General features: G+C 33.1%; 1 long non-coding RNA gene across 1 annotated transcript; it reads right to left on the reverse strand.

The window, feature by feature from the left end:
• Window positions 1-10,230: 10,230 nt before the first annotated feature.
• On the reverse strand, window positions 10,231-10,727 carry LOC131656886 (uncharacterized). Its single transcript, XR_009300357.1, has 2 exons — window positions 10,650-10,727; window positions 10,231-10,517 (listed from the first exon to the last, which is right to left on the reverse strand). It is a non-coding gene; the product is annotated as an uncharacterized LOC131656886 (long non-coding RNA).
• Window positions 10,728-18,992: the final 8,265 nt, after the last annotated feature.

An 18,992-nucleotide genomic window follows, 5' to 3' on the forward strand; every position in this document is an offset into this window, starting at 1 on the left:
TGCTTTCGTGGATATTGACTGCCGGATTTAATGATGATGGGGAACCATCGGTGATTATGTTCAAAAGAACAATTTGGAATGATTAAGTTAACTGAGCAGCTACCCTACCCCAGGTTATGTATCGAGGGTTTTATTTTATATGAAGGAAAACTCCTACTTCTTTAGGCTCAAAGGGGTTGACAAGGGATTAACATCCTTATATCTCCACTGTTTGGGAATTGAAACAATGCCTGTACATCGTCAACATGGTCTTGTTAGAAAGCATGGTGTATGACATTGTGGTATCGTTTTCGTCATTCTCCCTCAAAAGGTGTAAAACTTTCCACTAGAGTTGAATATCACAGATAAGAAAACCGAGTAGAAACACAGTTTTAAATATAGTGAGAACACCAGAAGTAAATCAAGACAAACGTAAGCAATGCATTAATGATTTTTGAAAAGTACATAGCATATGTCATAAGACTAATGTTTAAACAAACAGAAGGAAATTGCAAATGGAAACAAAACTAATGATCTAAGAATTCCTCATTCTAGCCACCTATGGTATTAGACTTGTGAGGATCTTCGAACTCAACGAGTCCTTCTTCGATCAAATCTTGGATCTTGTGCTTTAACGGCCCACAATCCTCAGTATCGTGACCAGGACTATCTGAATGATAAGCGCATCTAGCATGATGCTTGTACCCAGGAGCGGGGTTAGCTGGAGCTGAGTATGGAGGTAGCAGAGTTATCAGATTCTGACTGAGCAGACGTTGCAAGGCTTGAGCCAATGGCATGTGCAACGGAGTGAATGATCGTTTTGGCTTGGACCTCCAGGTGCGCTGGCCAGCCTGTTGCTTTTGCTGATCCCTTTGTTGTGATACTGGAGTCTGATTACCCATGACTGCCCCCACCATGTTGGATTCCTTCTTTGCGTCATGTGACTTCTTTGGATGGTAGGAACCTGAGGGTGCCCCTTGTATCTTCCCATTCTTGATTCCATTTTCAATTCTCTCACCAATGACTACCAAGTCCGAGAACCCTGAAGATATGCTTCCGACCATCTTGTCGTAGTATGGTCCTTGCAAGGTGCTCATAAATATGTCCACCAGTTCTTTTTCCATTAGGGGAGGTTGGACTCGAGAAGCCATTTCCCTCCACCTTTGGGCATACTCCTTGAATGATTCATCCTTCTTCTGTGACATGTTTTGTAATTGCATCCGATTGGGTGCCATGTCGAGGTTGTACTTGTATTGCTTCAGAAATGTGTTAGCTAGGTCACTCCAGCTTCTGATATAAGATTTCTCCAATTGCATATACCAGTCCATAGATGATCCGCTTAAACTTTCTTGAAAGAAGTGTATCATCAGTTTTTGATCGTGGGCGTAGGCAGCCATTTTTCGCACATACATGCGCAAGTGATTCCTCGGACATGTGAGTCCTTTGTATTTCTCGAAATCGGGAATCTTGAATTTGCGAGGGATAGTCAAGTCTGAGGCCAAACTCATTTCGAAGGCATCCACATCGAAGACATCGTATCCTTCTATCACTTTTAGTCTCTCCTCCAGCGCCTTGATTTGTTCACTGTCCTTGGAGTCTTCCTCAGAGTTAGGAATAGACTGTTGTGTCTAAGGTGCTTGGTCTGTGTTGTCCACCTCTTGCACTCCGTATTGTAGCTCCAGGTAATCATCATCCTTAGGGACATTGTTAGCAGGAATGCAAACTGTGCGGGTTGCCCCTTTGGTTTGTGGAGGAGGGAGAAATCCTTCTTGAGAGGTCTCTCCTTTCTCTTGGAATTGGATAGCTCTCCTCACAGAACGGACTTGAGGTCTGTCCTTAGCAGGGCCGAAGCCTGGAACAAATCCTAGCAGCGGGTTTTCGTCATTGGGGATCTCATCCTGAACCAGGGTATCCCTAGACTGAACCTCTTTTGCTTTTTCTTTTTCGTCCCTGAGGGCTTTCATGAATTCTATCTGAGCCATACCTCCTTTAACCTCTTCCATGCTAACCTTTAGTTGATCCACATCTTCACGAAGGGCAGTTTGATTCTGCTCTAGCTGCTCCATCGATTTCTTTTGTTGAAATCTGGTCTGATAAGACGGTCGGGATGTTAGGTTATCCTTCCCAATGGTCCCTTGCTCTGGAGATAGAAGAGGAATCTTCTTTCAATGCCATGAAAATGATATGCATGCCAGGCATGATATGCATGATATCTTTTTTGTTTTTTTTTTTGTTTTTGACTAAAGTATGATGCAAGAATGCACATGATGTAGGATGCATGAAAACACAAAGATGTAGCAACAAACAAATCATATAAGGCACAAATGCAAATCATATTTCAAGAAATCCAGGTTCATAGGTCCGACGTAGCGGCTCTTGGGAGCCAACCTTTTTATAGGGGGTTCTAGAAGGTCTCATGGGGTCGTTCGTAGCCTCCGAGACTTTTTGTCTCTTTGGGTTTTAGAACAACTCATTTTATCCATGAGGTTCGAATTTTTGGGGTAGGTTCTCGGAGAGATCAGCTAAGTATCCAGTCCTGCCCTCAACAAAGTCAAGCCTCGTTTTGGACATTTCCGAATACTCAACCCACTCCGAGTGGAGTTATCAATGAGACTCGTAGGCGATTCATACTCCCCTATTGATCTCAAAGTTAACTCCCACACTTAGGGTTTAACACAACATAATATGTCAGCAGTGCATATAAAAATATGATAATTAGGTAATTAAATATAAATATATTAACATAAACAATTACATATAAACATATTATAAAAAATTAAATATTTTTTAGATAAAAAACAAATAAACAAATTTTTAAAAAATAAAAATAAAAATAATTACAAACCCTAAAAAAAAGGCGAATTAGCCAAACCCTAAAAAGTTGTCAAACCTAAACCCTGCCAAAACCTAAAACCTATAGGAGCATAGTATTCACCATTTAAGTTTTCCCTAGCAGAGTCGCCAGCTGTAGCAACCTGCCTAAAAATTTAAAGCTTAGAGAGTCGCCACCTATTCTACCAAGGCGAATAGGAAACCTTACGTAGTTGAGAGATCGGGGTAAGATACTATATTCGGGTCGAGGGAAGGTGTTAGGCACCCTCAACCCTTTCCTAAAGGTTAACATTGCAAAGACAAGGGTTATGGCAGAAGATAAAGAAAGATGACAGACAGCTAATAGGGTTAAAAGGCTAATTATATGAAATGATTAGAGTTTGGAAGAGGGGGACTCGCCTTGTTGCCAAGTGCCTACGTATCTCCTTAGGGAGAATCTGAGTCAACGTAGTTCGGGGGACGGGTTGTACGCCCTTAAGGTTTGAAATTTGATTTGAAGGTTTGAAGGCTTTGAATAGCCTGTCGTAGATAAAAATCTGTATTTGGAGTTTGAAGTTTGAAAAAATGTTTTGAAGTTGTTTTAGATGTTCTGGGCGTACAACCCTGATTTGGCACCATTAACCGCGATGATCAATAGGTTTGATCACCATAGTCAAAAAATTAGGGGTTTTGTACCATTACCAATTCAAATCGATTGATTCGGTTATCACTAATAATGAATTATTGTGTTTTATTATTTTTTGTGAATTTTATTTTGTATTGTTACCCCTCATAACCGATTGACACGATTACAAATAATAACAAATTGGAATTTAGGAAACAGGAAAGTTAATCATCACAACTAATAAAATAGTTGCAACCATTTAACTGAAATAGAAATCATTTGTATTTTAATTAAATAAACATTTTAATTAAAATTATTGTTGACCATAGCGATTAATCGATTTAATCGGCACGAACAACAAATTGGCATTTTAATATAAATATCACATATTAATTTTTATTTATAAAAATAATTATTAATATATAAATAATATATTAAAAGAATTAATTAAAACAAATATTTAATTAAAATTATTTTAGTTTGTTAGGATTTTGATTCAGTGTGGCTAGATTAAAGGTGCATATCATGGGGAGCCAGGCTGGGGCGCTAGATCTGAGGCTAATGGAGAATAGAGGGTTTAGATCTGAGGATGTATAGTATTCTATAGGGGACGCACCTCACAGGATCTAGAAGCAAATATTCTGAAAAAAATCATGTTGGAGGGAGGGTTCGAACCCATGACCCTCCGCTTCCAAACGCGTCCACTAACCACCTCAACCAGGTTACTCGGTTGATTGAAACACACGTTCCATTCACTATACAGTAAGATCAACAACACGCAATGGAAAACGCGCGCAGATTCAAACCTGCGAATCAAATGATGACAACTCATCATCTTCTCCAACACACCTGCACAAAACCTGTAGAAATAGCTACGAATCTGCTGCGATTCTGTTCGTAGCGAAAGCCCCTGGAATACTGATTGAAATTGGCCTATATGAATATTTTACCATAATATTTGATTTTTCATACTTAATTAAATCATAAAATGAAATAAAAAAAGTATATTAAATCAATTAATATGCTAAATTTCGTGCCCTTTTGTTTTGGATAAGCTAAAGGCTTGTGGATCAAGTTTGTACCATAAAAACATAGGCCCATTTGCAAGATTTCTCAATTTGAACCCTGCTTTTTCATATTTGGTCCTCCAAAATCAACCAACTTTGATCAAGCATATCTCACTCAATTTTCAAGCTATTAGAGAGTTCTAATACTTTTTGGAAACCTCAAGAGGTCCTCTACAAGCCACTTTGGAATATATTTTCCATTTGGAGATTTTATCTTGATCATATCCTTCTTGGGAAAAAACTGTTTCTGAAGGATGCCTGAAAATGACCTGTAATCTTTTGCACTGTATCTCTCAAATGAATCATTTCTAGCCCTGGCTTGTGAGAGACAAAGTTGTAGGGAATCCAATTTCCTTCAAAATAGGCTTTGAGTGGGTAATTTTTGATGTTCCATGTGAAAGCTATGCCCAGTCAAAGTTGGGTTGACTTTCTCCTAAGAAACCCTAATTTGAACCTTTTTGCATTTGTTCATCTCTGAGTTTCTATTAATGGAATCATGATCAATCTTTTATCAAATGATGGTTGTACTTCACATACTAGATGTTGACCAAAATTGGGAGGCTTTGACTATGCTCTGATGATGGTTGACTTTTTAGGTCAAACTAGTTGACTATGGATCATCTGGACCTTTGAGTGAGTGATCTTTGGAACTGAACCTTGAGCTTTGCATCATTGTGAATGGAATATGGGAGGGCAAATTTTGGGGTATGACATATATATGTGCATCGGTAAACAGAATATCCACAACATTCCTCCAAAATACAACGTATGATAAGGTATTCAAAATGCATAATATGAATACATCCAAAGGATCAAATATACATCAAAAGGATCCTATAAGCATCATCTACAAAATAAGTGTTCGATCCCCCCTAGGTGTTACGTATCACGAGCGGACGACACCAAAATGGACGACTACTAAAAGAGCACCTACACTTGCGGATCACCTGCACATTACCCACGAGTAGGTAACATTAAGGCAGAAGGGTGAGAATATAATTCATAATGAAAAGCATGATAAATATAGTAATGCCAACAAGTATCATCAAGAATCATACAACAAAGTAATCCACTAAGTCAACCACAATCAATATATAAGTAATGCAACACATGAATGATAACATAAATTATAAAGACAGACGATGATGCATGAGACTCGACTATGCATATGCATGTGGTACCAAATCCGGAGTAAAACTCCTCCTTGTCATTATGACAAATACACCTTGCCGAGCATTATGCTGGGACTTTATTCCACTCAGGAAGCCCGCAGGCTGTCGTCATCGAGCATTTAGCTCCCACTGATGACCTCTTGCCACTCAGGCTAATATACCGTTACCGAGCATTAAGCTCCTACTAGTAACCAATGCCCGCAGGCCATCTGTTAACAGCATTCCGCCATTAACGTATTGAAATGTTATGCTGTGCATACAAACGACTCGATAACACAACAACAATAATATAACTCGGTCACATATCCACATCACACCGGTTATATTAATCTACACGGATACATCACCAAAATTGCCACTCAGGCGTTCAAATTCACACAGCACACATATACCGTCAAAACATACTCGATTAGCAAATATCATTTCACAAAATACATTTATGAAAAATCATTCAACCACCAATACACTCCTCTTTATCATAAAGCATGCTCAATAAGCTTCATAACGCTTCGAACGGCACGTAGAAACGACCTCCGGTTCAAAAGATAGAGCAAAACGAAGTTTGGAAAAACAAGTTTCAGCACTGGCCGCTTAGCGGGTCGCAACAGGTCGCTTAGCGAACATTCCAGTAGCAAAATGAAAAAAAATGCAAGAAGCTCCGCTTAGCGGCGCACTAGCGGTTTCTGCGAAATTTCCATAAATATCTTCTTCCGCTTAGCGGACCCAGGGCCGCTTAGCGAACCTGCGAAAACTCAGAAAAACCAGTTCTGCAACAGACCTGCTAAACCCAAATCAACCATCTCAAAACCTCATGTAAACTTCCCTACACCTCCTACACAATCCATACATGCCATATATTCATGCTAACAACCAATGATTCATGGTTCATTCACTAAATGTAAATAACCTAATAATTCCTTCATCAATAATAAAACATGGAGAAATGTAAAGCAACCATGATCAATGAAGATATCTATCATCATACAACCCATACACACCACAAAATCATATTCATAACTTCAAAACTCACAAAACTCATAACCTAACATTTTTGGCCAAAGCATAGAAAATGTACAAGAACAAGAACAACTATAAGGATCATACAATCAAGATAAACTAGATTCACCCCCTTACCTTGTTTAATCTTGATTCTAGCTTGGTTTGGATTTCTACAATTCTCTTCTTCTCTTTGTTTTTCTCTTCTTTCTCTTCTCTTCACAAGTTTTCTTTCTTTTTCTCTAAAATATCTTTTTTTCTCTCTATAACTCTTTCTATTTCTCTACATATCATCTTCACCCACTTAACTCTCATTAATTCCAATTTTGGCCCAAATGTTACTAAACATTAATTCTAACCAATTAACACCCAAAACATAATAATTACACAAATGGAAAGTAATAATTAAAATATTAGCATAATTAATATTTACCAACTGACTCGACTCAAAAACGGTAAAATTTAGGAAATATAGCAAACATCACAATTAATCAGAAAAACACATTTACGGGCGTTACATGCCAGACCTTGGTAAAATGCATTATTTTCTCGGAGTTGAAGTAATTCCAAATGAGGAAGGAATTTTTATTTGTCAAAGAAAATATGTTCTGGAATTGTTAGAAAGGTTTGGCATGGAGAAGAGTAATTTGTCAAGAAACCATATTGCTCCTGGATGCAAGCTAACTAAAGATGAAAATTGTGTGAAGGTGGATGCTACAAAATATAAGCAGATTGTTGGTTTTCTAATGTATTTAGCAGCCATAAGACCTGATCTAATGTATGTGTTAAGCCTAATAAGCAGGTTCATGAACTGTCCTACTGAGTTACATATGCAGGCTATAAAAAGAATTCTCAGATATATCAATGGTACAATAAATTTGGGAATTATGTATAAGAGGTATGGAATTGAAAAGCTTGAGGCCTACACAGATAGTGATTATGCAGGTGATTTGGATGATTGAAAGAGTACTTCTGGATATGTTTTCTTGCTTAGTTCAGGTGTTGTCTCATGGTCTTCTAAAAAACAACCAGTGGTGACTTTATCTACCACTGAAGCATAATTTATTGCAGCAACCTCTTGTGCTTGTAAAGGTGGTTGGATGCGAAGAATTCTTGAGAAACTTGGTCATGCTCAACATGGAAGCACCATTGTGTACTGTGATAACAACTCAACAATAAAGCTTTCAAAGAGCCCGGTGTTGCACGGTCGAAGTAAACATATTGACGTTTTCCACTTCCTTCGTGATCTTATAAAAGATGGAACATTAGAGCTAGTTCATTGCAATTCTCAGCATCAAATAGCAGATATCATGACAAGGCCATTAAAATTGAGAGCTGCTAGGACTACTGGGAATGTGTTTTATGCCTGATGTAAATTGATAGCAATTAGTGCTATTAGTTTAAGGGAGGGAATGTTGAAAGTGCTTAGCTTAGGTGTCATATTTTAGTAGTATTTATTTTTGTTAATAATTCCTACTAATTATGAGTACTGATAGGATTGAATTGGTCTTCCCATGACTCACATGTGTATGTTAGTGGGGTGAGTTAGGTTAATTTCTTTTTATTTGTACGGCTTTATAAGCCCCCGATTGCACTTTAATAATAAGAAACATTTTTACTCTAATAGGATTAAGAAATTTTTTGCCTATTAGTTAGGCAATTCAATCCAATGTGGATTTGGCTTTGGTCGAATCCAAAAGACATGATTTTCTTTTGTCAATACATTTTTTTTAGTATTCTTTACCCGGTGGATATTGTGACTAACTTTCTATTTAAAAATTTAGATTTGCACCTTTTTCTTTTTTACTATTCCCTTCGCTCACAATCGATGTCATCTTTGTGATTTTCACACATTTAAAAAAATATTAATTATGTTGATTTTAATGATAAAACGAATATCATTTACTAAAATAGCCTTATTTATAATTGATAGTAGAGTTGTTATATGAATTAAAATACAATAAATAAGAGTAAGTTAGTGGAAATAAATAATAAATATCACATTGATATTCTAAAAGGAAAAACAATTTAAAACATATAAAAATTGGAAAGAAAATACCTATGGTAAGACGGAGAGAGTAAGTTTTACTTTCTTTGGACTTTCTGATAAGATTTTTAATGAGGAAAATATTGTTAATGGTTTGTTCCCATGGATTTTGGTCTAAAGTTTATTTATCCTTATTGTATAAAAATAATTAGTAAAGCACCGGAAATGATAGGTGATAGTCGTGGAATGCTAACGAAGTTGAGATATCATATCATCGTATAATGATTCTACACTCTGACTTAGTTATTTCAAAATTTGTTTATCTAGTTATTTGATTTATTCATTTTTGATGATGTAACATCAAATATTTTGGATTTTACCTTCATTTAAAATTTTCCATGCTTCGTTTTAGTTTCCCTTAAAATTCAACTTTAATTTACTATGGTGGCCGTTTGACGAACTTTAAATAAGTAATTTTTAATAATAAATTTTGAACATTTACGGTCCATTTGTTTTGGGTTTTTTTAAAAATAATTTTTATAGTGTTACATAGGACTTATTTGTTTTGGTTTTTTTTTAAAATAATTTTTATAGTGTTATGTAATTTTGTGAAATTTTTTTTTGCAAAGAAACTTTTCATAAAAGTTTCAAATGAAAATTTTGTTTAAATAATTATTCTTAATATGTGGTTTTAGGTATTTCATCTAGTTATGAAAAAAATTTGGATATCAAAATTTTAAAAAATCACTTAATTTTGAAGATATTTCAAATAGAATTTTATAAAAATTATTTTTAAAATACAACTTTTTTTAAAAATTGTAATTTTGACTAAGTTTTGATCTTCAATAATGTGTGATTATGTTATTGGATGTCAAAATTAGTGTTTCATTTTAAAAAAAAACGAGTATAATTTTTTTTTAATATTTTGAAAAACAATATTGGAAAATCTATTTTCAAAAACATAAAAAAAATCTATTTTTTTAAAGCTGAAACAAACAAATTCATAATTTTATGAAACTTTTTTTTACAAAGAAACTTTTTATAAACGTTTCAAATGAAAGTTTTGTTTGAATAGTTATTTTTATAATGTGATTTTGGATATCTCATCTATTTATGGGAAAAAAATTAGGATATCGAAATTTCAAAAAATTACTTAATTTTGAAGTTATTTCAAATAGATTTTCATAAAAATCATTTTTAAAATACAATTTTTTAATAAATTACGATTTTGACTAAGTTTTGGTCTTGAATAATGTATGTTTATGTTATAAGATGTCAAAATCATTTTAGAAAAAATGAATATAAAAAAACTTGTAATATTTTAAAAAAACGGTTTTGAAAAATCTATTTTCAAAATTATAAAGAAAATATCCATTTTAAAACTGAAACAAACAGGCACTATAATTTTTTGTTGTTGTATGGTGTATTGAGTGTTGCATTTTTCATATAAACCCAAAATGTGGTCATAAAATTGGGATTAATAATAACAATAATTTCCAAAACAAATTTGACATGTAGTCAATTTGAATAACTTGGAAAATGAAATAATTCAAATTATGATAATCAAGTTATTTCATCTTATTTTTCTAAGAGTTGAATACAAAAGATGAAGCAGTCACACCCTTTCTTATTATGATTTTATGTATTATTCTCATCCAAATACAGCAACTAATCCATTATTCAGTTTGTAATTGAAGGTATTGGACTAGGAGTTTTATTGGTTGATGTTGGTGGAAGGTGTCTACATGCACAATGGTGGGCAACACATACGATCAGTGGGGGTGGACAGGGAAATCTTTGTCTAATACAATCTAGAGGTGTGTTACAGTTTGAGTCTAACTCCTCTTTCACTCTCATGGCCTGCGATTCCATATACATATCTACATACACAAATGATACAAGAAAATAAGAACAATGTTGTATAAAAAAATATGAACAAGTTTATTGGCATACGAAGTGAAAAATAAAAGACAATACATCAAAAAATTTCCAATAATAAATTAAGTTTAGACCTGATACAAGGATTAAAAATGCCAACAAAAATGCCAATTTCACAGAAGAATTTCTTGAAGTCTCCATTTTTTTTCATTGAATATGTTACTTAGAAGCATGTTTATATAGACTTGGTGAACTCATCTTTAACATTAAATATCATTGATTGATGCATATGAAAGAAAGTGTAAAAAGACTAAATAAGATTTACTACACTTTAAATATTTTAATATATGCATGTTGAAATAGACTTGAATTATAAAATATTATATTTAAAACTTTTCCTAAAAAATAATTATATCATATGTATATAAAAATTATAAAATTTCAAAATTAATTAAAATATAGTCAAACGGTGCTCTCACTTTTAATTTTAAATAATTCTTAAATATAAAAAACATCCAGCATATATGATTTTAGAAGGAAAAGCTACATAGCTTTAATTAAAATATGTTCTTTAGAGTTTTTCATGTTTTGAGATGCATGCAATAAAATAAATTTAAATAAATTATATATATTATATTTACGACATATACATTTTTGACACGTATTTATAACATATATGATGATGTTTAAGATATAGTCAAACGGCGCTTTCACTTTTAATTTTAAAAAATTCTAAAGAAATATCCATCATATATAATTTTAGAAGGAAAAAATTACATTTTTTTTATTAAAATGTGAACAATAGGATTATTCATATCAATAAGATGAGAACATGTGTGCTTATAATATATATAAAGTAAAAAAGTTTGAATTAAATAAATACTAAATATTATATTCATGACTTATACATTTTTATGCATGTATTTATGAGGAATTCTTGCATGGAAACACAACTAAATTCATATTTATAAACACATCTAATAAGAAGAGAGGAAAATTTTAATTTATTTTAATTATAATTTCTTTTTTAATTAAATGTATGGGATGGAATGGTTCTGATAATAAAGGAGAGACAATTTTGTATTTATTATTTAATTAATTTAAAACTTATGATCAATTGTGTGTAAGACTATTTTTTATAGTTGTGTCTACCTAAGAATTTTCGTGTATTTTTTTTTGTTGGAATGAGGGCCTAGGCCCAAAAGAAAACACAACTACACAAAAGCATCAGATGGAAAAACAATTATGCACGAAATACAGGGGTACTGAAGCTTTGTGTATTTCGTGGAATTTTCATTTTAGATCACGTTTCCACGTATCGAAAGAGAACTTGGGCGGGAGGATTTGAATTTCGAAGTATTCTGTGTAACCGAACAAGGACAGATGGCGCCCCAGGGATTCGAGACATATGCATGTGAGAAACGTGGCATTTCGTTAGTGTAGGACCGTTAGGGTCGAAATTAGTATAAATAAGGGTCTTAATATCAGGATCCAGGGTGTTCATTTTGTACAAATCACTCACAAAATTACTCAAGTATCAAGTGTTAAGAGAAAGAGTTCGCTGAGAAATGTACGTATGACACCAACACCACTTTAAATACAGTTGTATTTTCCTTTATTCAAGTATCTTTCCAATTACTTTATCTTTCGTTTGATTTTTATTCGAAGCACTTTACATTCCTGCATTTAACATTCTTGCACTTTACATTCTTGTATTTTACATTTCTGCAGTTTACATTTCTTTTATGTTTCTTTCGAAGTTATATTTACGTGTATAACAAGTTTACTTAGCATGATTAGTCATATGATCACATTGTAAACGAGTTTCGAAGCAAAAACCAACAAATATGAACCAAATTATATCAAAAGACAATTGTTTGACTATGTCCCAGGATCAATCTAGTCGATCCTGCAAGTAACTAAAGTATAAATTATAGTTTGGAAGACCAGCGGTTGTTTACCGAAAATCACCGTAAACACCTATATACCTAAAAACAAGATAAAAAGCGACCTTAGAGGCCGAAGTAAAATACATGGTTGTCGAAGCCAAACATGACAAAAGACAACTGACAAGTCCTGGTAAAGACTTCGATCCTGAACCACTTGATAAGGTTCAAGATGAGGTACAAGGCCAGAGGCTCGACGCCATCTATGATGACGGGCCTTTGGGTTTCAAAAAAGATTCACTGGCGAAGAACACCAAGATGCTAGCGCAGGATCCCCTCAAAGAGAGAGACATAGGCGTAGGGGCGACCAAAAGGCCAACATATATCAGCGCCAACATTATCCCTTAACTCAAGATCAAAGTGATCCAATTGTTGAAAGAGTTCAAGGACTATTTCGCTTGGGATTACGATGAAATGACTGGTTTAAGCAGAGATCTCGTCAAACTGAAGCTGCTAATTAAGGAGGGCTGCAATGAATAAAAAGATACAAGCAATAGAAAATAATAATATTTGGGAGTTGACTAACCTACCAACAGGTGCAAAAATATTGGGCTGAAATGGATATTTAAAACAAAGTTGAATGAGAATGGAGAGGTTGAGAAGTATAAGGTTAGACTTGTAACCAAAGGGTACTCTAAAAATATGGATTTGACTACACTGAAGTATTTGGACCAGTGTCTAGATGGGATATCATTTGAATGGTAATTTCTCTTGTTGCCCAAAAGAGATGGAATGTGTACCAACTAGATGTAAAAAATCACTTTTTTGCACTGAGAGTTGAATGAAGAAGGTTTTGTTGATCAACCACAAGGTTATGTGAAAAGGGTGACGATTTGAAGGTGTGCATATTAAAAAGGGCATTGTATGGTCTTAAACAAGCACCACAAGCATGGTACAGTCGCATTGAATCCTATTTCACCAAGGAAGGGTTCGAGAGATGTCCATATGAGCACACTTTGTTTGTGAAGCTTGGTGAAAAAGGTAGTATTCTCATTGTTTGTCTTTATGTTGATGATTTGATATTTACCCGTAATGATGAGAATATGTTTAAGGAGTTTAAGAAATCTATGGAAAAGGAATTTAATATGCCATGTAACACCCCAATTCTACCCAGACATATAGGTACAAATATCAGAGTATAAAATTAAATTCATAGAAACAATTAGGGTATTACACTTAAGTAACCACATCTCCAAACATAACATACTCGTAAAAGATGCGTAACACAAATAATCAAAGAGGATGGATTCTCATAAACACTTGATAGTATTCATACTTATATATGTGCATCGGTAAACAGAATATCCACAACATTCCTCCAAAATACAACGTATGATAAGGTATTCAAAATGCATAATATGAATAAATCCAAAGGATCAAATATACATCAAAAGGATCCTATAAGCATCATCTACAAAATAAGTGTTCGATCCCCCTAGGTGTTACGTATCACGAGCGGACGACACCAAAACGGACGACTACTAAAAGAGCACCTACACTTGCGGATCACCTGCACATTACCCACGAGTAGGTAACATTAAGGCAGAAGGGTGAGAATATAATTCATAATGAAAAGCATGATAAATATAGTAATGCCAACAAGTATCATCAAGAATCATACAACAAAGTAATCCACTAAGTCAACCACAATCAATATATAAGTAATGCAACACATGAATGATAACATAAATTATAAAGACAGACGATGATGCATGAGACTCGACTATGCATATGCATGTGGTACCAAATCCGGAGTAAAACTCCTCCTTGTCATTATGACAAATACACCTTGCCGAGCATTATGCTGGGACTTTATTCCACTCAGGAAGCCCGCAGGCTGTCGTCATCGAGCATTTAGCTCCCACTGATGACCTCTTGCCACTCAGGCTAATATACCGTTACCGAGCATTAAGCTCCTACTAGTAACCAATGCCCGCAGGCCATCTGTTAACAGCATTCCGCCATTAACGTATTGAAATGTTATGCTGTGCATACAAACGACTCGATTACACAACAACAACAATAATATAACTCGGTCACATATCCACATCACACCGGTTATATTAATCTACACGGATACATCACCAAAATTGCCACTCAGGCGTTCAAATTCACACAGCACACATATACCGTAAAACATACTCGATTAGCAAATATCATTTCACAAAATACATTTATGAAAAATCATTCAACCACCAATACACTCCTCTTTATCATAAAGCATGCTCAATAAGCTTCATAACGCTTCGAACAACACGTAGAAATGACCTCCGGTTCAAAAGATAGAGCAAAACGAAGTTTGGAAAAACAAGTTTCAGCACTGGCCGCTTAGCGGGTCGCTTAGCGAACATTCTAGTAGCAAAATGAAAAAAAAATGCAAGAAGCTCCGCTTAGCGGCGCACTAGCGGTTTCTGCGAAATTTCCATAAATATCTTCTTCCGCTTAGCGGACCCAGGGCCGCTTAGCGAACCTGCGAAAACTCAGAAAAACCAGTTCTGCAACAGACCTGCTAAACCCAAATCAACCATCTCAAAACCTCATGTAAACTTCCCTACACCTCCTACACAATCCATACATGCCATATATTCATGCTAACAACCAATGATTCATGGTTCATTCACTAAATGTAAATAACCTAATAATTCCTTCATCAATAATAAAACATGGAGAAATGTAAAGCAACCATGATCAATGAAGATATCTATCTTCATACAACACATACACACCACAAAATCATATTCATAACTTCAAAACTCACAAAACTCATAACCTAACATTTTTGGCCAAAGCATAGAAAATGTACAAGAACAAGAACAAACTATAAGGATCATACAATCAAGATAAACTAGATTCACCCCCTTACCTTGGTTAATCTTGATTCTAGCTTGGTTTGGATTTCTACAATTCTCTTCTTCTCTTTGTTTTTCTCTTCTTTCTCTTCTCTTCACAAGTTTTCTTTCTTTTTCTCTAAAGTATCTCTTTTTCTCTCTATAACTCTTTCTATTTCTCTACTTATCATTTTCACCCACTTAACTCTCATTAATTCCAATTTTGGCCCAAATGTTACTAAACATTAATTCTAACCAATTAACACCCAAAACATAATAATTACACAAATGGAAAGTAATAATTAAAATATTAGCATAATTAATATTTACCAACTGACTCGACTCAAAAACGGTAAAATTTAGGAAATATAGCAAACATCACAATTAATCAGAAAAACACATTTACGGGCGTTACATGCCAGACCTTGGTAAAATGCATTATTTTCTCGGAGTTGAAGTAATTCCAAATGAGGAAGGAATTTTTATTTGTCAAAGAAAATATGTTCTGGAATTGTTAGAAAGGTTTGGCATGGAGAAGAGTAATTTGTCAAGAAACCATATTGCTCCTGGATGCAAGCTAACTAAAGATGAAAATTGTGTGAAGGTGGATGCTACAAAATATAAGCAGATTGTTGGTTTTCTAATGTATTTAGCAGCCATAAGACCTGATCTAATGTATGTGTTAAGCCTAATAAGCAGGTTCATGAACTGTCCTACTGAGTTACATATGCAGGCTATAAAAAGAATTCTCAGATATATCAATGGTACAATAAATTTGGGAATTATGTATAAGAGGTATGGAATTGAAAAGCTTGAGGCCTACACAGATAGTGATTATGTAGGTGATTTGGATGATTGAAAGAGTACTTCTGGATATGTTTTCTTGCTTAGTTCAGGTGTTGTCTCATGGTCTTCTAAAAAACAACCAGTGGTGACTTTATCTACCACTGAAGCATAATTTATTGCAGCAACTTCTTGTGCTTGTAAAGGTGGTTGGATGCGAAGAATTCTTGAGAAACTTGGTCATGCTCAACATGGAAGCACCATTGTGTACTGTGATAACAACTCAACAATAAAGCTTTCAAAGAGCCCGGTGTTGCACGGTCGAAGTAAACATATTGACGTTTTCCACTTCCTTCGTGATCTTATAAAAGATGGAACATTAGAGCTAGTTCATTGCAATTCTCAGCATCAAATAGCAGATATCATGACAAGGCCATTAAAATTAAGAGCTGCTAGGACTACTGGGAATGTGTTTTATGCCTGATGTAAATTGATAGCAATAAGTGCTATTAGTTTAAGGGAGGGAATGTTGAAAGTGCTTAGCTTAGGTGTCATATTTTAGTAGTATTTATTTTTGTTAATAATTCCTACTAATTAGGAGTACTGATAGGATTGAATTGGTCTTCCCATGACTCACATGTGTATGTTAGTGGGGTGAGTTAGGTTAATTTCTTTTTATTTGTACGGCTTTATAAGCCCCCGATTGCACTTTAATAATAAGAAACATTTTTACTCTAATAGGATTAAGAAATTTTTTGCTTATTAGTTAGGCAATTCAATCCAATGTGGATTTGGCTTTGGTCGAATCCAAAAGACATGATTTTCTTTTGTTAATACATTTTTTTTTAGTATTCTTTACCCGGTGGATATTGTGACTAACTTTCTATTTAACAATTTAGATTTGCACCTTTTTCTTTTTTACTATTCCCTTCGCTCACAATCGATGTCATCTTTGTAATTTTCACACATTTAAAAAAATATTAATTATGTTGATTTTAATGATAAAACGAATATCATTTACTAAAATAACCTTATTTATAATTGATAGTGGAGTTGTTATATGAATTAAAATACAATAAATAAGAGTAAGTTAGTGGAAATAAATAATAAATATCACATTGATATTTTAAAAGGAAAAATAATTAAAAACATATAAAAATTGGAAAGAAAATACCTATGGTAAGACGGAGAGAGTAAGTTTTACTTTCTTTGGACTTTCTGATACGATTTTTAATGAGGAAAATATTGTTAATGGTTTGTTCCCATGGATTTTGGTCTAAAGTTTATTTATCCTTATTGTATAAAAATAATTAGTAAAGCACCGGAAATGATAGGTGATAGTCGTGGAATGCTAACGAAGCTGAGATATCATATCATCGTATAATGATTCTACACTCTGACTTAGTTATTTCAAAATTTGTTTATCTAGTTATTTGATTTATTCATTTTTAATGATGTAACATCAAATATTTTGGATTTTACCTTCATTTAAAATTTTCCATACTTCGTTTTAGTTTCCCTTAAAATTCAACTTTAATTTACTATGGTGGCCGTTTGACGAACTTTAAATAAGTACTTTTTAATAATAAATTTTGAACATTTATGGTCCATTTGTTTTGGGTTTTTTAAAAATAATTTTTATAGTGTTACATAGGACTTATTTGTTTTGGTTTGTTTTTTTTTTTAAAATAATTTTTATAGTGTTATGTAATTTTGTGAAATTTTTTTTTGCAAAGAAACTTTTCATAAAAGTTTCAAATGAAAATTTTGTTTAAATAATTATTCTTAATATGTGGTTTTAGGTATTTCATCTAGTTATGAAAAAAATTTGGATATCAAAATTTTAAAAAATCACTTAATTTTGAAGATATTTCAAATAGAATTTTATAAAAATTATTTTTAAAATACAACTTTTTTTAAAAATTGTAATTTTGACTAAGTTTTGATCTTCAATAATGTGTGATTATGTTATTGGATGTCAAAATTAGTGTTTCATTTTAAAAAAAACGAGTATAATTTTTTTTTAATATTTTGAAAAACAATTTTGGAAAATCTATTTTCAAAAACATAAAAAAAATCTATTTTTTTAAAGCTGAAACAAACAAATTCATAATTTTATGAAACTTTTTTTTACAAAGAAACTTTTTATAAACGTTTCAAATGAAATTTTTGTTTGAATAGTTATTTTTATAATGTGATTTTGGATATCTCATCTATTTATGGGAAAAAAATTAGGATATCGAAATTTCAAAAAATTACTTAATTTTGAAGTTATTTCAAATAGATTTTCATAAAAATCATTTTTAAAATACAATTTTTTAATAAATTACGATTTTGACTAAGTTTTGGTCTTGAATAATGTATGTTTATGTTATAAGATGTCAAAATCATTTTAGAAAAAATGAATATAAAAAAACTTGTAATATTTTAAAAAAACGGTTTTGAAAAATCTATTATCAAAATTATAAAGAAAATATCCATTTTAAAACTGAAACAAACAGGCACTATAATTTTTTGTTGTTGTATGGTGTATTGAGTGTTGTATTTTTCATATAAACCCAAAATGTGGTCATAAAATTGGGATTAATAATAACAATAATTTCCAAAACAAATTTGACATGTAGTCAATTTGAATAACTTGGAAAATGAAATAATTCAAATTATGATAATCAAGTAATTTCATCTTATTTTTCTAAGAGTTGAATGAAAAAGATGAAGCAGTTACACCCTTTCTTGTTATGATTTTATGTATTATTCTCATCCAAATACAGCAACTAATCCATTATTCAGTTTGTAATTGAAGGTATTGGACTAGGAGTTTTATTGGTTGATGTTGGTGGAAGGTGTCTACATGCACAATGGTGGGCAACACATACGATCAGTGGGGGTGGACAGGGAAATCTTTGTCTAATACAATCTA

This window comes from Vicia villosa, linkage group LG3 (genome assembly GCF_029867415.1).
Source record: "Vicia villosa cultivar HV-30 ecotype Madison, WI linkage group LG3, Vvil1.0, whole genome shotgun sequence".
NCBI lineage: Eukaryota > Viridiplantae > Streptophyta > Magnoliopsida > Fabales > Fabaceae > Vicia > Vicia villosa.